A 24122-nucleotide genomic window follows, 5' to 3' on the forward strand; every position below is an offset into this window, starting at 1 on the left:
TGACATATGCTACAGTTTTCCTGTGGGAAGACAGGGTGAAATTTTATTTCAGACCTCCCCCACTTGGCCTGCCTTTGCTTTCCTCCCTTCTCAAAATCCAGATCCGCTATAAAGGTGGCTAAGGAAGGGGGACCCTGGGGGACTGGCTCCAGGAAGGGAGGTGCTGGGGTTGGCGTGTGTCAGGTGTGCGCTCATGTAAATGGCAGGGAGAGGTCTTCTAGGCGGGGAAGCTTTGCTCGTGCTGAATTTCTGCTTTCTCATGATGCAAGGCTGTCCTGCCTAGCTCTTCCACCCTATTGGAACCAGTGAGGAGTGTGTTGGCTGCGTGGTACAGAAAACCAGCTACGGTTTCTGTAACGGGAGCTGAATTTTCTCAGGTGACAAGAACTCTGGAATGCAAGATGGCTGCTTTGCCTCCAGGCATCACATTCATATTTCTGACAAAAAAAAGGATGAGGAGGAAGAGGAGGGGAAGTAGGAGGAAGAAGAGGAGGGGAAGGAAAGAGAGGAGGGGTAGCAAAGGAGGGGGAGGAGGAGGAAGAAGAGGGAGAAGAAAAGTGCAAAGGGCAAAAGTCACATGTCTTTCTTAGAATTCTTACTCAATAGAATTCTGTTGCCATCGTCTTGGCCAGAACTGGGTCACATGGACACCCCTAGTAAGTCTGGAGAATGAGTAGTTTGAGCACATTGCAGCTCTGTTAGTAAAAAGTGCCAGAAAGGGAAAAGAAAACCGAGCAAATCTAGGGAACCAGTGGTGCCTGCCACCACCTAGTCCCCGCAGCTCCCTACACTGTCGAAGAGGTCCTGCTTTTCAACGCCCAACGTCGTGTCAGGGTCTCCTGCTCTTCCTCTGCAGGTGATCTGGCCCCGGAGCCCCCGGGAGGCTCACCACTCATCTCACCTCTCCCTGTGACCTCAGCAACACTGCTACTTCATCCTTTCATCTTGGGAAGAGAGAACAAAGCAGATGCATCACACACAGGTATGCAGGCCCCGGGGTACGGGTGCATGAGATTGCTGAGAGAGCAAGGAAGAAAGTGCTCAAGAGGAGTCTGGGAAGGTTCGCTGGGACACGGCCACGCAGGGTCTTGTGAGCTACAATCCCCTTGAATTCAAGTAGTTATAGACGGGTCACCAGGCAAGACACTGGGGTTTACAAATGGAGTGAGAGGCCAGGCTGCCCCCAGGGACATCCCATTCCATTAAGGCCGCACGCAGGCAGTTATATGTAGTAAAGACCAGACGATGATACACACCGTTATAAATGTCGAGGCACCACACCGTTCATGACAGCACGGACAAGACAGCCTTAATTTCAATAAGGTGATGTTTGAATTTAGCTTTGCAGAGTAGGCAGGACTCTCACAAGGGGAGAAGGGAAAGAGGGGATGTTTTAAGCAGAGAAACTCTTTGAACAAAGATTGGAGGAAGGCAAGCAGGCAACATATTCGGATCATTGTGAGTGGCCCTCTTGGGCTGGGGGACAGCATTTGCAAGGATTGGGGTGACAGGGGTGGGGATGGGATGGGGAAGGCAGAACAAAGAGTGGGGTCAGGAGATGAAGCACAGAAGGTGGGTGGGTACTAGCTTGTAAAGACTGAACGTTGTATAAAGAAGTCGGACTCTAGTGTCTGAAGGTTTGAGTCACATCTGAGCTGCGGAAAATACCAGAGTTGATAGCTGGGGGTGGGGAGACCGAGGCCGAGTCTCCAGCAGGAGTCTGGCAGCAGAGAGCCTGATCTAGAACAGAAGTGGTGGGGGGAGAAGGGTGAGGACGGTACACGCTTTCCCGGGGTGAGTGACGGGGTGGGGGCAGTGTCATTAGGGCTTCAAGAAAGACACAAGAGGGGAAGCGCCTTTGGGGTGTGGGAAGGGTTGGATGATGGATTTGGCATGGGCGGTGCTGGGTCCCTGGGCATTACTCCTCTGGGTCTCTGGTGGTGAGGACCAGGCTGGAAAGTGTGGGGCCATCAGCCCTAAGTGGATGGTAAAAGCATGGTTCTGGATTGGATGGTCCAGGAACTGTGTAAAGCGACAAAGGGCCCCACCCAAGCTGTTTGAGGGAGAAGACAGGGGTTCAAGAAAGACAGGACAGGGAGGGCGGAACGAACCAGGTTCAAGGAGCAGGTTTGGAAGTGAGCAAGCTCTTTCAGACAAGGAGTTAGGAAACGGTTCTGTCCTGGGGTTTGGGGGCTCAGCATTCGGCTGGGGGACAGGGAGGAAGTACATTCACAAAGCAAAGTGAGGGTGAATGGGTTGAAAGCAGCAGTTGGTGGCCAGGAGCGGCTTTGACTCTTCAGTCTGCACCCCCAGATGAAATGGTACCCCGCAAGCCACCTTGGAGGGTTATCTGCTGGGAGAGGTAGGGGTTTCTCCCCAAAACTCCTGGTCTTGCCCCTTTAATTTTCTCTGCTGGCCCCCCACTTCTAGTCAGTCGGGCTGCAGCGCTGTGCCCCGGGGCGCTGACCTGCCGGAAAGGCTATTTTTGCTGCAGTGCCTGGGGCCGAGAAAGTGCTATCCACATGGGGCTTTAGTATTTAGTAGCACAGTAGTAACAAAGTAGTTACTTTAGCTCAGCACAAGCTTTACAGCATGGGGCCGTCCCTTGTGCTCCCAACAGTTAGGCTGTCCTTCTAAGCCCTAGGTCTTTTCATAGCTCCGATTCTGGATGCGTGGGGAGTGTTTTAGAAACGGTTTCTAGCCTTTCTTGTCCTATTTCCGCCATGGCTGGGCACCCCCGCCCCAGCTCGCTCTCTCTTTGCTCCCAGGGCCTTTAGAGAAGCCACGCTCTCTTCATTTGGGGGCCAGGCCCATTTCGCAGCTTCACATGAGCACTGCTCTCCTCACAGCCCCTGACCCCTCACTGTGGGGTCCCCCTACATCCCAAGCCAGCCACTCCCCAGTTCTTGCTTGCAACAGTTTTCCTAATGCCCTTCAGTGGCTTCCCATTGTCCTGAGGATAAAAGCTGGATTTCCCCCAGGAACTACCAGGCTTGTCTTGTCTGGCATCTGTTTCCTACCCCAGCCTGTCTCCCCTGCTCAAGGGCCACAGTGGCTTCTTCCATGCCATGCTCCTTCTACCTCAGGGCCTTTGCATGTGTGGCTTCTCTTCCTACATCGGAATCATTTCCCAATCCTGCCTGTCACTCCAATTCCTGGCTCCTTCACCTCATCCCTTTAACACCTCCTGACCCTTTGGCTCGCTTTTCAAATGCTACATCCTCAGGGCTCTGAACCAGGTTTTAATTACACACGTCTTTGTAGGACTAGTTGATAAATATCCGTCTTGCTTGTTAGCCATAAGGGACTATGTCTTTCTTTTCACTGTTGTACCCTTTAGCTTGGCCCAGGGCTCAGTGCAGAGGGGCTCCTCACATCAGTAAAGGTACTGAAAGAATAAGGAGCAGCTAGCGACCTTTTCTTACCCACACCCACATTTCATGGGGGCTAGGTGCGCTGCTTCTCCCCCGAGAAGGGAGATGCCACTCTCCCCAGAACAAGCTCGTGTGGACTTCATGGCGGTGCCAACCCCAGACTTCTTCATCGGTGCTCCTGGGGGAGCTGTGAAGAAGCACAGTTCGAGAGGCGAGTCATGGGTCTCCCTCTAGTGATCGTAGCTCCTGTTCTCCCTTTGCAGCCCTTATGCTGGTCTGCAGAGCCCGCAGCTGCTCCCGGGAAGTAATTTCGTCAAACACCGTGGAATTCTCTGACAGGAAAGGGGCTGCTGCTCCGGGTGACTCGGCTTTGGAGTTCCTTTTTTCACAAACAGGCTAGCAAAGCCTGGGTTTGATGTGTCCCCAACTAGGAGGAACTCCAAAGAGCAGCACAGAGAAATGGCCCAAAGGCAACACTCAAGGTCATCTGGGAGGGATTAATCTGCTTGCCCAAGGATGTGGGCCTACCAAGTCATATGGTTTCATCTCTCTGATGCCTAGCTCAAAAGAAGAGGGAGGACAGCTGTCACCAAGTCTTCACTTGTGGAGGAAAAGGCAGGGACAGAAAGGTGACTCGGTTTGGGACTGGCAAGATTGGAGCCAGGCGTAGAGCTTTCGCTTTCAGAGGCACCCACAGAACCATGTCCAACTTTGTGCGAGGTCCTGTGCTCAAGGGGTCAGAACTGTCGTCCCCGTTGGTCTCCCCTAGACGGGGCTACCCACTTGTTCTCAGGAGCCACTTATGGCTTCCAAATCTGTGCAAAGCCTTTTTGAATTCATGACTATTTCCTGCCTTGGGGTTTTGAGACCTGATCATTTGTTAAAATAATCTAATCATCTCGGGTTAGAGCTAGAAGTGGCCTTAGGATTATCTAGTCTCCTTCTTTTTGCAAATAAATACTGAGGCTGAGGGGTGGGGGTGTTAGAAATAGGGCTGGGTCTCTTCCTGGCGGTACCCCTCGTCCTGTCTGCCCCCATCCTGGCTCAGGCTGGGCAGCCTGTGGCAGGCAGCATGGCTTCCTGGCTATGAACCCACTGGCCGGCCTTTGCTGTGTTTTTGTGGTCTCTGCCAGGCCCTGATTCGGCCCCTTCCCACAAGCCCTGCTTCATTCCGTGGCAGCCGGTTTGTTGAGCACTCACTCTGAACTCCTGGGCTCAGCCTCCCAGGAGGTGAGTGTTCCACAGCCATTGTCACCTGTGAGGAAACTGAGGCTCAAGAGCGTCCTTTAGCCATTGGCTCAAGGTTACATCCCAGGTAGAGGTGCAGAGCTAGGATTTACATCTTGAAATTCAGCTGTCATCTTAAATTTGGAGGCTGAGGTTGGGGTGGCAGCAGGATCGTGACCCAGCAGGGCCAGGAAAGGGGGTTCGGGGCAGCACACCTGCCAGTCGAGGGAGCGCCCCGCCGCGCGCCCCTCACCAGGCTCTAGCTGGAAACGACAACTTCAACCAGAGCGCGCTCACGCGCCCACGACACAGCCATTCATGCTTCGGGTACACATTCCCCTTAATTGCCAAGCCTCCCAATTAACGTGGGTTGCTGTGTCTGGTGCTGGGTTATTTTCCCGTTCCCCTCCGTTTACTATTTCAGAGAGACACTAGCTCTGTCACTGTGTGGGTCTCGCTGCCTTCCCACCCTCCCCAGAGGAAAACCAAAAGGCAGCAGCTGGTGGCAAAGCCCGAGCGCGGGCCCGCCCCCTCGGCTGGCTCCTGTTGCTCCTGGCGCGCGCCCGCCCTTGGAGAGGCGCCCTCCCTCACCCCCCAGGAGCCGGGAGCCGAGGGGCTGCGCGCGCGACGCGGGCCGGTGACACCGCGGCCGCCTGGGCCCCCCCTTCCCGCCCCAGCTCGGCCCGGCCGAGCCCCGCCCCCCTCTCCCACACGCGCCGGCCGCGCAGCTCCCGCCCGCCCGCGCGCCCCAGCCCTGCGCAGGAGGGGAGGCGGGAAACACGCGAGAGCCTCGCCCACCGCCCTGCCCCCAGCCCCGCCACTCCCAGGCTCCTCGGACTCGGCGCGTCCTCTGGGGATTGTCTCCGAGGGGCCCGCGCTGCGCAGGTAAGCGGCGGCGCGGGGCGGGGGGTGGGCAAAGTTGGGCTCCTCTTCCGAGGAGGGCGCGAGGCCGGGGTGGGGACCGGTCGCCGCGCCCGGAGCGGCCGGGTTTTGTTTGTTTCTGTAGGTGTGAGCGGCCCTCGCGGACTCGCGGCGGCCTGGGGGCGGCGGAAACGCGCGGGGGCCCGTAAACACCGAGGTGGTCGTCGGAAGAGGAGCGCGGCCTCCTTGGGGAGGATGGTCGTGGCGGTAGGGGCGAAGCTGGTGGCCGGCAGCGCACTCGCCGCTGCCTGAAGCTTGGGGCTTCGGTGTTTGGGAGAAAGGGAAGGGGCAGCTCCCACCCTGTATCCAGCGGGAGTTTCCCCTTTGTTACTGGGAGGCTGTGGACACTTGAGTGGAGCGTGGGCATGTGAAGACGGGGAGGTGGCTGGATGCGGGGAGGTGGCTGGATGCGAGCGTAGACACACCAGCAACACAAAATGGGGCGGCTGGTTTGGTGCTTGGGGGGGCATGGGGGCTGGGGCTGGGCGGTGGACAAGAGGATGGGGGGAAAGGTAAAGAAGGGCTGGGGTTCCAGAGCATGGGATTCATGACAGTGTCTGCATTGGTGTTTTTGTTTTTTTTTTTTTCCTCCTTCTTGTTTATCCAGCCCTGTTTTCTTCCAGGGGGCCTTCCTCATCCCCCATTCTCCCCTTTCCTCATGCCCAGCCCCTTTCCCCAGCAGGGCTGGCCCTGGCAGAACCTCCCCCATTGTGTCTCCCTGGGCTTCTGTGGACAGTTGGAAGAGTGGCTGGGCTCCTGGCGCTTGTTTCTGGCTCTTACAAGTGGTGGCTGGTTAGAGAAAGCATCCGAGGGTGGGAGCAGCCACGCTGGAGAAATGGGCCTGGTCAGGCCCCTGCTGCCAACCCTCAGACATGGGGGGCTGGCTGCTGTGCCTTCTGTCCACCAACTTGGCCTCTGTCTCCACTTTCTTTGTCTCCTGGGCGTTGTGCTCTCTAGCTGGGCCTGGGTTTCCAGGTTTGGAGATGGATCAGTGGGCAGCCCATGTCCTCTATGCAAGGACCCCCACCCCGGGGGTCCAGCGCCCTCATATTGTGTATGTGTGGATGTGTGTGTCTGTTTCTGCAACTTAGCCTTTTGCACGTGACCTCCCTGGTAGTTGCCATGGAAACTCCTCTTCAATTCCCAGCCTCCCTTCCTTTTTCCTGCCCATTCCTCACCTCCATATCTCCTCCCCTCCCCCAACATGGTTGCCTGGATACTGGTTATCCTTGGCTTCTCTGGTGGGAGACCCTGGACAGCTAGCTCCCACGTGGGACTGAGGTGGCTGCGTACCCCCTCCAGTCCTCCTGACTGCACGTCACAAACTGCCCCTGACACCGAGACACATATACACGCATACCATGTTACACACGCTCTCACACACACACACAGCACGCATTCTGTTGTGCCACACACTCCATCAGCACGCTGCACATACATGTATATCCTACCAGGTACACTACATGCACGCCAAATTCACCGCACACAGACCACAAGGGAACATAGCACGCTCAGTGCCACGCACACCGCCCCACCATCCCGCTGTGTGCGCTCTCACACACACCAACCATAACACACACACACACACACACGACTTCTAAATAGGTCTCGAGCTGGAAGAGAGGGTGGTTTTCTCCCTCATGTAGCTCTGTGCTGGCGAGTGTGTGTAGGGAAAAGCTCAGGAGGGCCAGAAGGAAGACATCTCCCCAGGAACCCTGTGGAAGCAGGTAGAGAGAAATGCACTTCCAGATTCCCTCAAAGAGGAGTCCCTCTCCTAGGTCCTCGACTCAAGAGGCTCAACACAGACCAGAAATTCAACCCCTCCTCTGCTGCTTTCTCCCGGCCCTGACCCCGAGAAAGCCTGAGTCTCCTGGCCCGAGCTGGCCGTCTCCTCTCAGCCCCCGAGTCTTCCTGGTTAACAGGATCTGGCAGCTCCGGGACCAGCAGAAGGCTCAGAGCCACCACACGGGAGGGAGGACAGGTTGTGGCTGAGCAAGAGAGCAAAGAGGGTGGGAGAGGACAGAGTAGAGACGCCACTGGGAGGAGAGGGAAGCCAGGAAGAGCGGGAAGGAGAGGAGCTAGGCAGTAAGACGGTATGAGTTGGGTGATCTGCTCCTGTTGGGGGTCCGGCACCCCTTTCTCCTTTAGGCACATTTTCCTGCTTCCTAGGGCTCCTCCAGCCACGTCTGTGCATCTAGGAGAGGAAGCCGGTTTGCAAAGGGCTCCTGCATTTCTAGGGCTTTCCAAGACCCGTGGCTTCTGTGGTGTTCGGGTGGTAGACGCCAGAGGGTGGACTCACCTTCCTGGCCTCTGTGTGCTTTTTGGACTGATGGAGGGTGCATTTCACCCAATCATCCAATGAATTGTTCTAAGTAGCTGCCAGGTGTTAATTGCTGGGGACACTCGGGCAAGGAAGAAGAGAATCCTAGGTTTCTCAGAGCCCAAGAGGCCTGGAGGGAACGTCCACTCAGGACATCGTGTAGCTGAGAAGACAGGCTCAGAAGTAATCATGCACCCAGTGGTGGCTGAGGCCTTCTGGCAGCTCAGCCAGGATTGGTGACACACACTCCCATCCCACGTCTCTTGTCTTCTTTTCTCTCTTGCCAGCAGTCCTCTGGGGACTGAGATGTCCCTTCCAAACGGGTGGGTGCCCAAGGTGGGTACCCTAGTGAGCAAAGAGCCTGCTCCATTATATTGACTGGGAGGGTGTGGGAAGGAGAGGGAGGGGAGAAAGAGCAGTTCCTTAGGCGCTGGAAGCTTCCCTCAGCCTCAGGTAAGCCAGCCCACCTGCATTGAGAGCACAGGCTCCCCTGCCCCCGAGCCCTGTCGGGCTTAGCTGTCTGCCATCTGGAGGGCAGACTGTGCCAGGCAGCCCCTAGGACTCACTGTCTAACAAATCACCCACCTGCCTCGTCCCAGCGCCTGAGCGCCCCGGAGGAAGCAAAGCAGTCTTGACAGGCACCCCCCGGAGGCAGAGAGCCGGTGGCATAAAGGCTACAAGCCCGGAGGCACAGACCCAGGTTCTAGTCCTGGCTCTGCCCCGAGGGCAAGTGCATTCATTCCACACATATCCTTTTGGACGCAAACAGGGCTTTTCGGGGACGTCAGAAATGGTTTAGATTGATTTCAAGCAGGTGAAAGCCTCCACAATCTTAGACCTGCTGTTTCCACATCTGTCAATAAGGGGGTTAGATTCCATGATTTCTAAGGCAATTCTTCCTCTAATTTTTGTAGCTTATACAGTCTTGAAAGAGAGCCCTTTTCTCTCCAGGTGCCAAATGGTACTCATTATTTCGTAATGCAGGGCTGCCACTGAGCTGAGCAGGAAAGGGGCTGGTCTCTGGTTCCTTTGGAGAAAGCCTCCTGCTCCAGCCAGTCGGACAGGAGGTGCTCCAGAAGCTGAAACCTGGTTTTCTTCTTCCGGCTGCGGGAGCCGGCCCCTCGTAGACACTGGTCTACCTGTCCTGTTGTGCCAGGATAAAAACAGGCTGGGAAGAGTGTTGAAAGAGCTGGCCTCTGGAGAGGAGGAGATCCAGGGTGACCAGTCATGGGTCTGTGAAGTGCTGGGGAGAGAGAGCCTTTGGCCAGCTAGTCAGTGGCCAGAGTTGCTGAGCGCGGCCCTCTGTCCATGATGAACAGCAGAGTGTCTCACGCCCAGACAAAAGCCTGGAACCAGGTTGGCAGTATCCTCTCGGCTCTGGAATAGGAAGGAGGAGGGAGGACCTTGACCTGGGGAAGTACGGAGTCAGCTTGGAGCCCGCACAGGAACATATTTGTTACAAAGATATTCAGGGCGGAAAGCCGGCAGGGGAAGGGACCATGTAGTCCAGGAAGGTGGCTAGGGCTCTGGGGACCAGGCTGGGCCATGGGAATGTGGCTGTTCCCGCTGCTCAGAATATCTGACTTGGGCCAGAGGGGGCTGAGAAGGAGGGATTTGGAATGAGAGTGACCCCCACACAGCCAGAGGGCAAAGCCAGGCCTTTGAAGAGACCAGAGGCCAAGGTCTTAAATTCATTCACGGCCTCCTTTTAACAAACGTCCACTGAGTCCCTGGAACGCATTGGGCTGGGTGGGCTTCTCAGGGCCCAGCGGGGCTGAGCCCTGCTGCTCAGCGGGACCGGCTGCTTTGCCCTGTCCCTTCCTCCCACCTAGACGGCACTCAGCAGGAAGGGCCTGGCACTCATGCACACGTGGGCTCACACACGCACACGCTTTCCCTTTCTGACACATACCTAACCTTCCATCCCTCGCCCACACACCCTCTCACCTCGCCCAGCCGCAGTCTCGCACCCAGGCCATTGTGACGGCCCCTTTCCTTGCTCTGTCAGCCCCGATCCACTTCCCCAGTGATCCTGCAGATGGGGTCCCGCTACATCACACCTCCCTCGGCTCTCCCTTGTCCATTAACAAGGACAGGTGCCGGGCACTGGTGCTCAGGCTCTCATAACCTGGCCAGAGCCATGCTCCCAGCACTGTCCCCAGATGGTCATCCCTGGCCTTGTATTTGCCTCCGGTCTGCCTGCACTCAGGCCCTGCCCGGAATGAGCCCTCACTCTGGCCCTGCTGAGCAGGGGCTGGTGGCCTTGGGAGACACACAGACTTGGGTTTTAATCTGGATTCTGATGCTTCCTACTTTTCTTAACTTTCTAAGCCTCGGTTTCCGTATCTGTCAGATGAGCGTGAGGATAATCAGGGTTGGCTCTGTAAGGTGCTTCGCGTGGTCCTGGCGTTTAGTGAACAGTAGATATTAGCTGCTCTGATGATAACGATGAGAGTAATGACATTATTATCATGAGACTGGAGTAACTATTATTACATCAGCCTTCGAGGCTCCTCTCAAGTGCTCATTCTTTCAAATAGTTTTTCCGAATTCCCAGCAAACAGAAATGCTTTCCTGCTGCCTGGCCTGCTGAACGCCCTGGTGATTCTTTCCCGAGAGTGCGCAGCTCACCGTGCGTGCATTTTACTGACTTGCACACGTGCCTTCTCCCCCCAACCTTCCTGACGTCTTCAAAGGCAAGGTCTGTCCCCCCCACGGTGCCCGGCATGGCGCTGGACACATGGAGAAAGTCCAATGGGCATGTGTGAACTGAGCATATGGGAAAAAGTCCTCACCCACCAGGAGGTGTGGAAAGCCCACTCGTCCCTCGGAGCTGTCACCCTGCCTGTCCCTCACACCCAGGTGCACACCACATGCTCCTAAGGCGTGTGCTCCTTTATGCCCGTGTGTCATCTCCGCGTGCCCAGTTTCTTTGGTAGAGTCCAGAAGACAAGAATTTGCCCCCATCTGAGGGCTGGAGGATAGGAAAGGTCTGACGTCAGTGGAGGGAAGGAAGCTGTTTCATCATACCATTTTGGTGACAGAGCCCCAGAGAGCCGAAATGAGGCAGTAGAAGAGAGCAGGGCGCTGAGGGAGGTTTTAAATTCTTTAAAAATCCTATGTAGAAGTTCAGGTTGTTCAGAGCTTGGATTGGCTTATAACTACAAGGGGAATGATCCCGCACGTCCATTCCCTGCATCCTTGACATTTCTTGAACAGCTACTGTGCTAAGTGTTAGAGCTCCAGAGATGCCTAGAATGTGCCTCTGCCCCCAAGGAGTTCATAGTCTGATGGGGGAGACACAGGCTAGTGATGGCAGGGCAGGACGTGGGAAGAGGTGGGGGCCTTGGCTCAGGGGGAGCAGGGGAAGGAGGGTGTGTGGCAGGAGGGAGGGACGGTGTGTTTCCTGCAGTGAAGGCAAACAAGGTTGGGTCCATCCTCCCTACGCGCACATGCACCCACCTTCACCGTCTGGAGCTAGGGCCAGTTCTAGGTGTGCAGGCCCGTGGGTCAGGGTTTGTCCCCAGGCCACTGCCACCGTGAAGCAAGACAGTGTGAATATATGCAAAGCACTCCGTGGGCTCAAACACGCAGGCCAGAGCTGTGCTGTCTAGGAGCCGTGCAAGGGGGCTGGCCAAGCAGCCTGGTCCTGTGGTCTGACTGTGGGTGGGGTGACGTGGGCCTGGCCCCAGGCCTCCGGCCCTGGCAGCTGCTCCGAGTTTCTGTTTCTGCCTCTGGGACTGCTTGTCTGGCCTCCCTTGAAGGGTCCTTTGTCAGCAGCCATGCGGAGTGGGTGATCCCGTGGCTGGCCTGACTCACTCACGTCTGCCCAGCCGGCTGGGGCTCTGGCCCGGGGCTTCTGTGCAGATTCCCCGGAACTGGATGGCGTTTCCCAGGGGGATGAGGCCCGGGCCCCCTTGCTTGCCAGCAGCAGGCAGCAGCCCCGCTCCCTGACTCACTCTGGGCAGCGTGTGTCATCGGGCTGCGCCGGAGCCGGCCACACGGTCCTGCTGCGCCCACCTGCCTCGGAGGGCTGTTCGGAGCAGCCCGCGGGGTGAGGGCTGGCGTGGCGCCCCGAAGACCCCCGGCTAGCACTGACGGTGGGCTGACAGCAGGGCACCGTGCCCCCCGCTGGTGGATCAGCTTGGGGTCTTTCCAGAGAAACTTTTAGAAACTAGGCCTATGTGTGTGACTTATGAACTCTGTGTCTCCCTTTCTAAGGAAAGGGCCTTGTTTCTTTTCATGGTTGCTCCTTTTTATTTGACCACGTTTCTCTTCCACAGAAGGAACTCCACGTTAAAGACAAGGTGCCTCTGGGTTAAAAGAATAAGTCCTCTCTGCATAATAGAGGAGCTTTGTCCCTCCCACGCGCCCTGGGCAGCCAGACTGGATTGGGTCTGGGCTCTAGAGAAACAGCTTTGAGGCCTGGGGACCTGTGGAGCCACCAGCCTCCCAGCTGTGGGGGCACCGTCCTTCTCCATGAGAGAAGGAGGGTGGGGGGCAGACCGAGAGCTGGCGCCCCTCAGGGAGGCCCGTCTGAGGGCCCTGCAACGCAATGAGGGGGACCCAGTAGGAAGGAGCCACCCCGGGAGGGGTCAGCCTGATGGTCTGGGCCCGAGGTCCCCGCCACGCATGTAGGCTGTACAGCTGCCCTGGGGCAGTGCAGCGAACTCAGTAACATGTCGCAGCCCTGTGAGCCCCCTCGGGCCTGCTCCAGCATTGCCACCCTCTGCTCTCTCCTCGGTCCCAGGCTTTGAGTCCTCTTTGTTCATCAGCCCCTCTTTGGAACTTCGTAAAGGGGCCAATCTTCCCAAGCTAGGTTATTAAACAGAGTAATTGGTGTTTAATGTTTATTTGAAGGGCACTTAAAATGCAAATCAAGGGAGAAGGTTGCGATTTTCTCTGGAGGCCACAGAGCCATCAGTGACCTCTGGCTGGACTCAAAGCACGTGCTTTAAATGCAGCTTTAAAAGCCTTTGCTGGATTTTGGCTCTGTGGTTCTGAACCGTGAAAGCCTAGCTCCTATTACAGGAGCGTTAGACGCCATGAACAGGGCACAGGGCTCCACACTGCTTGCCAGGAAGGTGAGCAGATGTGGGAGCAATGGGATGGGTCTGGGGGCTGTTTTGCTTTTAACCGAACTTAAAATTTTGTATTATTTTTTTTAACAGATTTGATTTTTGGGGGAACAGGGTTAGGGTTAGGGGTACAGAACAATTATAGATTTGCAGAAGTATTGAGCAGATCGTACAGAGGGAGCCAACATAATCCCCCCTGTACGCAGTTTCCCCAAGTTTTTTTTTTTTTTAAGATTATATTTATTTGACAGAGAGAAAGAGAGAGAGGGCACAAGCAGGGGGAGCGGCAGGCAGAGGGAGAAGCAGGCTCCCCCTGCTGAGCAGGGAGCCTGATGTGGGGCTCGATCCCAGAACCCCAGGATCATGACCTGAGCCAAAGGCAGTTGCTTAACCAACTGAGCCACCCAGGTGCCCTTAGTTTCCCCAACTTTTAACATCTTATGTTCGTGTGGTACGTCTGTCACAACTGAGGAATCAACACTGATTCATTATTATTAACTAGAGTCCGTACTTAATTCAGATTTCTCTAGTTTTTCCCTCCCGTCCCTTTTCTGTCCCAGGATCCCATCTGGAGTAGCACATTACGTTTAGTCATTCTGTCTCTGGCTCTTCTTGGCTATGACCGTTTCACACACTTGCCTGGTTTTTTGATGACCTTGACAGTTTTGAGGAGGATGGGTCATGCATATCGTAGGATACCCCTCGGCCTTGGGTTTGTCTGATGGTTTTCTCATGATTCGACTGGGCTTATGGGTTTGGGGAGGAGAATCACAGAGGTGAAATGCTATTTTCATCGTACCACGTCAACATCAAGGGTACGTACTATCAGTGTGAATCGTCGCTGTTGATGTCGACAGGACTGGGTTTTCAGGCCCTTTCAGAGCCCCCTCCTCCCCCAACACAATTTCCAGGGTCCCGTGCTAGTCTGTCAACTAGCACTCGCTGGCTAGCTGTACCGTCTCAGGTCTTGCAAGTCCTAGGGCAGCACAGAGACTCTGCAGCCAGGACGGCCTCGTTAAGGAGAGCATACAACAGAAAGTGCTCTGTGCCAGATCTGTGCTGATGACAGGCAACAGGTGCTCGCTGGGTCTGGGGAAAGACGTGTACCGTTCTGTTCCTAGGCTGCAGTAGTAGTTGGACAAAGACAACTTTCCCAACCTTGGCTGTGCATCAGGGAAGGGCATTCTTTGTGGTGGGAACAGAATACACAGGGGCCAGAAGATCAGTGAACCCTTGGCAGGAGACAGGCGTCGACTGCCTTAGCAGAAAGTCTGGGAGAAGATACTGGAAGGGAAGAAAAGGGATAGACCTGGAGGCATTTATATGCCACAATTAAAAGTTTCTATTTTTAAAAAATGAATGGGATGCTGGGGCATCATGAATGTGTTTGAGTGGGAAGTGATTGGAATACCAGTGAGGCAGATTAATCAGGCAGCAGTCAGTCTGTGCCAGACAGATGGGCAGGAAGGGGTTGAAGGTGGGGGCAGCTTTTGTCCTATGAGGCAAGCTCCTGCAGCCACCAGGGGAGCAGCAGTGAAGGTTCTGGAATAGAGTGAGCAACAGAAGAGAAGCCCAGATCAGAGAGAGATTGCAGGAGTCAGCATGGCCTGGACTCTGCCCGAGATATGGTGTAGAGGCTGGGAGGCTAGGAGGCTGGGAGGAAACCCCGTGGACTGGGTTAGATCGTAAGCTCCTGGAGGGACTGTGACATTCTAGTACCTTCAGCAATCGTTCCCGGGCAAAAGTAGGTGGTTAGTAAAGGTTTATTAACTTAATTCCTGGAAGGATAATAGTGCCATTCCTTCCAAAGTTACACCTTGTTGCAACGTTACCTTTCTTTGCTTTACCTTCGTGTGGGCAGATCGCAGCTGTTTGGAAACCAATCTGATTTAAAGACTCAGACGACAATGGACGTGACCTTTAGGATTAGAAGTTATTTACCTTTGAAAAGAAGCATGTGGTGAAATTAGAACATCTTCCCTTGGGAGAATGTTGTGGGTGCGGCTCTGTTTTGGAGGGGGAGCGGTCTTCAGTTCTATAGCCTGATCGAATTCTGAGCCACACCAGAGAAAGAGGGATCAGCGGCCGGGCAGCCCACTCTGAAAGGAGTTCCGTTGGCTTCCCCAAACCCCGATGGACAGGATCACCTTCAGCTGGCCTGGGACACTGCGGCTGCAGCCCGCATGTGCCGATGTTATGCAGGGCAGAGCTCCTTAAGGGGCAGAGACTGAGGACAGAGACCAGGGTGCTTCAGCTGGGCGGGAGAGGGCAGAACTGTGAGCTGCTGGGGTCCGGCAGTGGTTGACGGGCCAGGCCTCCCCTCTCCTGGGTCCCAGCCTTACCCTGATGTTGGTGATCGTGGGCAGAGTCCAGCAAACAAAAGTGATATTTTGCATGCTGAAGTTAGACAGACCTAGCTAACGTCATTTGGGGTATTCTCACCCTGGTTTTTCTCCGGCCCGGGTCAGAACACTCCCATCAGGGGAGTCCAGCTTGGGCTTGGGTCAGGGTCAGCTTCCCAGACAACCTCCCAAGACCAGCTCAAAGGGTTAACACAAGCACAGGTGATGTCGGGTATCTGCCATTTTAGAGATCAGAAGAGGCAAGGCCCACGGTCAGCTGACTTGTCCAAAGCCCCACGGAGAACAGTGGCATCACAGGCATCGGCTCCTAACTCTGTGGGTGCCCAAAGCTAACCGTGCCCCATGGGCTGGAGGAAGGCTAGAGGAAGAAGGCAGGGAAGTGAGAGGAGGGGACCAGGGCCCTTTGCCCACCGGCTCTGGCTCCTTCTCTCTTTCTCTTCCCCATTTCCCACGAGAAGGTAGAACATGAAGGGGCAGCTGAGGAAGGAGTTGGGGGGTGATAAAAGTCATAATAGCAACAGTTGATGCTTAAAGAGTAGTCCTGTTTGCCCGGCACAGAGCTCAGCTCTGACACGACAGCTCTTTTCTTTCTTTTCTATTCTTTTTTAAAAGATTTTATTTATTTATTTGACAGAGAGAGAGAGAGAGAGAGAGAGGGCACAAACAGGGGGAGGGGCAGAGGGAGAGGGAGAAGCACACCCCCGCCCGCTGAGCAGAGAGCCTGACATGGGGCTGGATCCTAGGAACCTGGGATCATGACCCTAGTGGAAGGCAGATGCTTAACAGACTGAGCCACCAAGGTACCCCGTGACAGCTCTTTTCATTGCAAGCAGCAGAAACCCAACTCCATCTTGGTTAGACAAGGCAGGTATCCTATTCAGAGCCAAACTGCAGGATGGGCAGTGCTGGTGTGGGAGCTGGTAGGCCAGAGCACACCCAGCACCGACCCGCTCCCTTCTCCACACACCTCGTTCCCTGCCAGCTCTTCCCCTGTGGGCAGCTGGCTGACACCCCCACAGCCTCCCTGACCCCCACACCTCATGGCTGGGCAGCTTTGACCCTTCCTTCCTTGGTTCCTGTGATGGGATGGCCCCTGGAGGAACACTTGAAGTCTCAGACCCATTCCTTCTCACTAGGACACCTAGAGGGTTGGGGTGGGGGAGGGTCCCTCTCCCCTCCAGAAGGAGATGCCCTTCTCAGAAGGGAAGGGTGTGGGCAGACTGGCCATAATCGTCCATGCACAAAAGTGATTTCTCCTCATCCTCACGGCTCCTGAGATGCATATAATTATTCTTGTTCTATGCTTCAGAAGCAAAGGCTCCAAGACGTAGAGTAACTTGTTCAAGGCCACAAAACCACTGAGTGGCAGAGTGGCAGGATAGTAGAGTGGTTTAGAGCAAGGACTCTGGAGCCAGATTGCTTGGGTTTAAATCCAGGCTCTGCTGCTTTCCAGCTCTGGGACTTTGGGCCAGTTACTTCACGTTCCTGGCCTCAGTTTCTCCATCTGTCTAATGGGGATGATCCTCATCATGGCCACTTTCTAGAACTGCTGTAAGGGTTAAATGAGTTAGGATATTTAAACCACTGAGAGGAGTTCTTGGCGCAACACAAATGCACCCTAATCAGCTGTGAAATTCTGTAATCTGTTGAAAAAAAAAATCACCCTCCTGAGTAAACAGCTCTCTATCCAACAAGGGACTATAAATTCTCCCTCAAGGGCGAGCTGGCAGGCAGTGTCTACTCGCTGTATGAATATGGATGAAGCTCGCGATGCTGGGGAGCTTGGTTGGTGGCGTTCACTCAGAGGCCCTCTGTTGAGGCCTCCTGTGCAGAGCTCAGCCCACTGGGCCAGGGTAGCAGCAAAGAACAGGGTGGCCGCTGCCTGGGGAGGTGGGCCCCCTTCTCCCTGGGCAGCTGCAGTGCAGGTGGCCCCCCGAGAGGATGTGAACCCTCCCCTGGGATGAGTCCTGGGTTTCCAGGAGGAAGCGGACCCTTCCGCCACCAGCAGGGAGGCTGACAAAGCTGAGTTGGAGTCTAGAATCCTGTCACTTGCCAGGGGATCACTCTTTCTCCACCTTAGTTTCTTGGCCTTTAAAATGGGTTTGATGGTAATACATACCTCATAGGCTATTTGTCATGATTATTATTACCCCCTCTTATGCCAGTCCAGGCCCCTAGATTGGGCGTCAGATATGGGGTTCCCATCTCAGACTTTTTAGTTCCTCACATTTCCTTCCATGGAATTTATAGAAGGACTCCTATGTTCCAGGCACACCTTTGTCCCCAGCGCCAAACTCCCAGTTGCCAGCACCCTGCTCATTCCTACCATCGAGTTCACTGCTCATTACCACCTAGAAGACTCCCTTGTCTCCTCCACCTTCCCTTTCACACTCTGGTCAAGGCCGTGCTCCAGGGGGTGTGCAGTGTGAGCGGGGCCTGGGCTGTGTATGTGCTTTAAGAAACTCCAGCCCTGAGCGTCCATCTTCAGGAGGTCCGTGTTCTGCAGCCCTCAGCTCTGGGCCCCCCTGGCTCGTGTGCGTGGACCCTGGGTAGAGGCCAACTGGCCTGGGACGGGGGGTGGGCCGGGCTGCACAGAGGCGTCTGGGCAGGGAGGCTGCAGTTAGCCTTGTAGGAGGAAGCCTCGTGGCCATAGGAGGAAGGGGGTTCTGAGCAGCTTTCCAGAAGGGGCCGAAGAGAATCAAGAATGCAGCATGTGTTTTACAGAAGCAGATGATGAAATTCATGGCTCTGGGTCACTGTGGTTGGGGAGCTTCAAGGTCAGAGTTCAGGGCATCCATTTGGGGGTTTGAGGCCACCGTGTGGTCCTGGCCTGTTCCCAGGTCACTGATCCCAGGGGACATGAGATGAGGGGCAAACACCCCATCCTAAAAACAGAGAAGGAGCCAGAGCTGGGTTCAGCAGGAAGGAGTGTAGAAAAGTGCCCTCTGAGCTCTTCCAGACACAGCTGTCAAGCAGATGATGACCATCCTTTTGCTCTTTGCTTTCTCTTTATTCTGGTACATAAAACCCCAAGAGCTTTAGGCCAAAGCATCCAAGGCGGGAAGCAGGAAGGCGATGAGCAGTCAGACAGGAAAGGGTCTCTGTGTGTGAGGGGAGGCGGTGGTTTGTCTGGGGGCTGAGGATGCCTGGTTACCCCGGCGTGGATGGGGAAGCAGGGAGACATCGGCTGTGGAAGGGGGTGCCAGAGAAGATCAAGAACATTCCAGCCTTTCCAGCTGAGGCATTATCATACCTAACTTCTCATAAAGGTACAGCACATTCCAGAGCCAAACCCCAGACTTAGGCAATATCTGCTGGCTTGTGTCGGCCACTTCCCCAGCCCCATTCATCAGCACGTGTAACCCAGAAATAGTGGTCCCACTCGTGAGTGCACGCACGGCCCTTTCAGAGTCCCAGGCTGGGGAGGCCTGGAAAGGCTGCCGGGGCCTGTCCCCTGTCTCCAAAAGGATCTTGACACAAAAAGACCAGACAACCTGGTCCTGTTTTCCTGCCAAATGGTAAGACTTAGGAATCAGTGTCTTAGGCACATGGAGAACCCATGTCTCCATCAGTAAATCAGACCGATTTGTTGGTGATGTTTTTTAGTCCTAGACCTTTTCTCTTTTTAGTCCCATAGCTGGCCTCAGACTATTCAGATCTATGCCACCTGTACCAAGCTCAGCCACACGGCATGGCCAGCATAATTGGAAAGGACTTTCTGTTGCTGTTTTTCTCTTTTTTTTTTTTGCCCTCCTGTTTTTTGCCCTCCCATTGAGAGACTAAGAGTTGGGCTCCGAGCCTTCTGTAGGTCCTCTCTGGATTGATGTCACTGCTCGCCTTCCAGAAGCCACCAGGGACCCCCTGAATGTCTCTGGTCAAAGGTGGTCTTCCACTGGAGAGCCGAGGAGCCTGTCAGGTGCTTTCCTCCTACCCCCTCATTGCCCTGGTTGCCCCCATTCCCGCCGGTGCCCTGTCTTCTTCCCTGCTGCCTTCATGGCCTCCCGTCCTGCAAGCCTGGCCTGCCCACCTCCCAGTCCCGCACACCAGAGCCCCAGACAGCTGTGTGCCCTGACAAGCTGCGTGAATCGGCTGTTGGGCCCTCAGTCTCCTCAAATAAAAAGTAAGAGCTTTCATCTCCCATCATTCCAACCCTGGCGTGCTGTGATTCCAGCTCCATCTGGTAAACCTCACATCTTGGTTTTATCCTATTTATACACAGAGCAGTCTTCTTTTATCGGGTTTCTTTATTGCAGATTTGGATACATCCCAGGCTGAATCTTTGTCCCCGGGCATACAGTAACAGTCAAGGGTAACCAGTGCCGAAACAATGGGGCCCAGGCGTTCTGTGACCCCATCAAGGGTCCCTTCCCTCATGTCCTGTCTGGAGAGGGTGGAGGGAGGGGCTCGTCTTTCTTTGGGGATCCTGCCAGGACCCAGGGCTTGGTGAGCCCCCTGGGCCTGTTTTTGATGGGCTGAGCCTGAAGGAAGGCGAGCAGGTGAGATGCACGGGATGGATGGGGTGCGAGGCTTGAAGGGCGGAGGGACAGAGGGATGAGCATGAGATAATCAAGCCCCACTGTAATTTGGAACCCGTGCACTTGAGGGAGGTTGTTTCGGAGTTATTTTCACAATAGAACTGGGTTTCTGATCTACCTCACGGCTGCGTGGAATCAAAACTAATAGAGCATGTTGTTATATCATCAACTAGTGGCTGCTTTTTCTGAGCAGCTTTTACCCAGCAATTATGCAAAATTATGTGACTCAGAATGGAAAGATCATCGCCAGAGAGACTCTTCTGATTGCTTTCTCCCGCACATGCAGATAGCAACTGTGCAAAAGGCAGGAAGCTCGGGGAACACAGCTAACATGGAAGGGCTGCTGCCACCGGAAATGCCAGCCGTTGACCAATGTAGAGATAACAGAACATGGAGAGGAGGGGAAGAGAAACGAGTGGGAACCTGAATTCTTTCTCATGCGATGCCACAGAGGAAGCAAACTGTGGCTGGTCCCATTTTTCTGCTGGGAAGGGTGGCCTAAAGGATCTAGAATTTCGGAGCTGGGGAGCGGCAGAGCGATGAGGCTCCGGAGCCTCACGATGAGGACGTCTCCCGAGCCCTGGTCCGGAGAGCCAGGTCCTCAGGCACCCCCACACCGGGGCCTGGGGCCTCCCGTGCACATGGAGTCTCATGTGGCTTCCTGAACCCCCTCTTCCAGAGATCCCTCTCTCCTCTCTTCCATTTACTGCTTAGACTCTGTGGCCTGGAAACAAGACTTGTCACTTCTGTAGCCTCTTAACCTCCCCTCCTAGGGCACCCACCCTTAGCTAGTCCCAGGCAGCCCTGCTTCCTTTCTGGGACAGAGGAATGTGTGGTAAGTGGGAGGGCTGGGGAGGCTGTGGGACACCAGGGACGATTGTGTGGGAGGGAGGGGAGGCCCAGATGCGGTTTCTTGGTGCAGCAGTGAGAGGAGAACATTGTGTGTCTTTTCAGAGGCTCCGTATGTGTGTTTGGCCACTTGACTCAGGGGCAATGCCACTGGTACCAACACGACTTTCAAAAATGGGTGTAGGGGCCAAGAGGCACCGTGAGGAGGCCTGTGCCGAGGTGTGGCTGGCGTAGGCCAGGCCTGGGCAGCAGCTTGGACAAGCAGGGAGTTGGTGACTTTCCAAATCTGTAACAGTATTTCTTTGAGCACACTGTAACTCGATCAGAAATGCTTTCTTCAGAACACAAAGACTGGTCTTTACTCTTCAGCTTGGCATTCGAGATCCTCCACCATCTGACTCATCAGAATTCTCACCATCCACCCCTCATGCTTTGCTCAACAGGATTGGTCAGTGTTTGGAAGGTAGCTTACTCTAGAAATGGCAAATACTTGGCAGATTGCTGTCCCAGCCCCCTCCTGTGCTGCACAAGCATTACTAATGGCTGAGGCCCTCTCTCCTGATGGACCTCATTCAGAGCCCTTCTGAGGTAGCCCCTTCAGGCCGCCACCATGGAATGAAGTGCCTTGAGGGTCAACTTGAACTGATCTTAGAACTTGAACTGAGTACGATTTGTTTTCCCTGCCTCCCGTTTTCCCTTCTCACTGCCTTGGCTCATGCTATTTCCTCTGCCAGAAAGCCTTCAGGTTCCTCTATTCTTGCCCCTGTCCACCAAAAATCCCATCCTCCTTTCAAGGTCCAACTGAAATGGTCAGCTCCTCCATGGGAACGTCCCATGTTCCCTGTTGTATTCCCTGCTTCCCCTTTCCCTGCCCCCACGGACTCTCCTTTGTAGTCTCTATCTCTCCATCTCCCTCTTGTGAAGCTCTCTCTACTTTTGCCGATGTACCAGAGTGCATCGCTCTTCCGGTCGTTGGAAGCTGAGGCTGTGTCTTGTTTACCTATTTATCCCTTGCAGAGCCCAGAAGAGTGTGGCCCTTTCTAGGATTCGGTGTGTTTGACTAGTGCCCTGGAATCCTTGACATATCTTTCCTGCTCCAAGGAGGGGCCAAAAACCCCTCTCCTGGCTAGCAGCCAGTCCCCGCTGCTGTCCCCGTTCAAGGGGAGGGCATTACACTAGGGCTGGGATACTAGAGGTGGGTCAAAATTACTAGGATCACCCCTGAGTCGGTCCACCGGAAGAGTGAAATGAAAACATTTTCAGATACACAAAAACCGAGTTTGTAACTAATAAGATTTTCATTAAGGAAAATTCTGGAAAGATGTTCTTCAAGAAAGAAAATGATAAATGGCTAAGATTCAAAAAGAATCATGAAGAAATCAGTAAGTACGTTGTATTAGATACTTCACGCGGCATAACAAATGAGCCCCAAACGAGAGCATTCGTTATCTAGTACAGTTTCCGAGGTCAGGAATGAGGGAGCAGCTTGGCTGCGTGGTTCTGCTCTGAGTCACTAACGAGGCTGTCAGCCAGGGGGGCAATCATGTGGAAGCTGGAGGATCTGCCTCGGAGCTCACTTACGTGGTTCGTGGCAGGTCTGCTTCCTAGCAGGCTTTTGAGCTGGGGTCCTCAGTTCTCTGCCACGTGGGCCTCTCCACAGGGATGCCTGAGTATCCTTAAGGCATGGCAGGTGATTTTTCCCTAAGAACAAGCAATCCGAGAGAGAGAGAGAGAGAGAGAGAAGAGAGAGAGGGTAAAGAAAGCCATGGTGCCTTTTGTAATCCAATATTGGAAGTGACGTTTCAATCCCACTGTGTTTTATTGGCCGCGCGGTGCAGTGTGGAAGGGGACGACACAAGGCTCTCAATATGGGGGGTGCCGGGGACCATACTGGAGGCTGGCTACCACACACGTGGGTAACTCTACACAAACGTGTTTCCATGAAACGTACATACTAATACCTATGTCATAGAATTTTAAAAAGACTGAAAGTTTTATAATAATAGCATACATATTAGGAGGAAGGTGATTTGTATTTTTGTATTTTTCAGGAAGGGTATTTTGCCTAGTAACTCTCATACCTTTTTAACGTTAGACTTTTTAAGCCTTTGTTAAGTCAAATACTGTCTTAGTCAGCTTGGACTGCTGTAACAGGGTATCATAGACGAGATGACTTACAAATAACAGAAATTTATTTCTCACAGTTCTAGAGGCTGGAAGTCTAAGGTCAAGGAAGTCCAAGACCAAGTCCAGTTTGCTGGCAAATTTAGTGTCTGATGAGAGCCTGCTTCCTGATTCACAGATGACCATCTCCTCACCGAGGCCCTGCTTGGTGGGAGAGGTGAGAGAGCTCTCTTTTATAAGGGCACTAATGCCATTCATGGGGGCTCCCCCTCATGACCTAATCACCTCCCAAAGGCCCATCTCTAAATACATCACATTGCAGATTAGGTTTCAATACCTGAATCTGGGGGACACAAACATTCAGTCTATAGCAAACACACATGATACAATTCCAAAGGTAACCATTAAACGACTAGAAATAGCTTGTATCATTTCTCAGCCAGGAGAGGGAGATAGTGAATAAGAAAAAAAAAATCAATCAAAAAGTAAAAAGAAAAACGAATCAGACCAAATGTATCAGTAGTCACAATAAAATTAAATGGGATAAACTTGGCAGTTAATAGAAGTTATCAGGTGGAATTTAAAAAAATGTAGGTTTTTGCTGTTTATAAGATGATAAAATGCACATACATCACATAAGGACACAGGAAGGTAGAAAGTGAAACCGAATTTAAGACAGAGAGAGGATCACTATATAATCCTAAAAGATCCAACTCACAGGACAATATAACAATTTTAAACTCTGTTAGAATAGTATCAGATTGTAAGAAACACAGGGATAAAGATATAAAGCCTTCCTCACAGAGGTAGCTTTTAAAGCACGTAGCTCCATTTTTGATAGCCCAAACAGTCAAAAAGAATAAGAAAATATATAGAAACTGAAACAATACAGTTAATCTTAATTTAATGGGCACATAGAACTTTCTTCCCAAGAATGAATTCACAGTCTTCTAATAAATGGAATATAATTTTAAAAATAACTAACCATATAATAGGTTGATAAATTTTGAGGCATCTGTATCCTCAGACCATATTCTCTGTCCACAGTGCACTTTAGTTAGAAGTCGATTACAAAAGTAAACCAAAAAATCACTATGCTTTTGGGCTTTTAACATACACACTGCTTAGTAATGCTTGGATCAAATAAGAAATTATAGTACAAATTTAAAATACTAAAATCTATATGATAATCCAAAAACCACATTTCAAAGCTCATGTGTTGGGGTGAAAGTGACACTTCAAGGTTTATAGTCTTCGATAACAAGAAAGGCTCATTATTTATGATTAATTAGGTATCCATCGTAAGAAGATAAATATAAAGAAAGAATAAA

The 24122-nt window shown here is 53.4% G+C and overlaps 1 protein-coding gene across 5 annotated transcripts in view; it reads left to right on the plus strand.

The window, feature by feature from the left end:
• Window positions 1–703: 703 nt before the first annotated feature.
• FXYD6 (FXYD domain containing ion transport regulator 6) overlaps window positions 704–24122 on the plus strand; it is a 35443-nt gene continuing 12024 nt past the window's right edge. Inside the window, exon 1 of one of the 5 annotated variants that reach the window (XM_045797870.2) lies at window positions 704–982. The gene's annotated coding sequence lies outside the window, so the exon portion shown is untranslated. Of the gene's footprint in view, window positions 983–1302; window positions 1324–5324; window positions 5487–24122 lie in introns of those variants that run through there. The other 4 variants (XM_045797867.2, XM_045797868.2, XM_045797869.2 and 1 more) reach the window with 4 other exon arrangements.

This window comes from Ursus americanus, chromosome 16 (assembly GCF_024610735.1).
Source record: "Ursus americanus isolate L20-20 chromosome 16, mUrsAme1.1.p, whole genome shotgun sequence".
NCBI lineage: Eukaryota > Metazoa > Chordata > Mammalia > Carnivora > Ursidae > Ursus > Ursus americanus.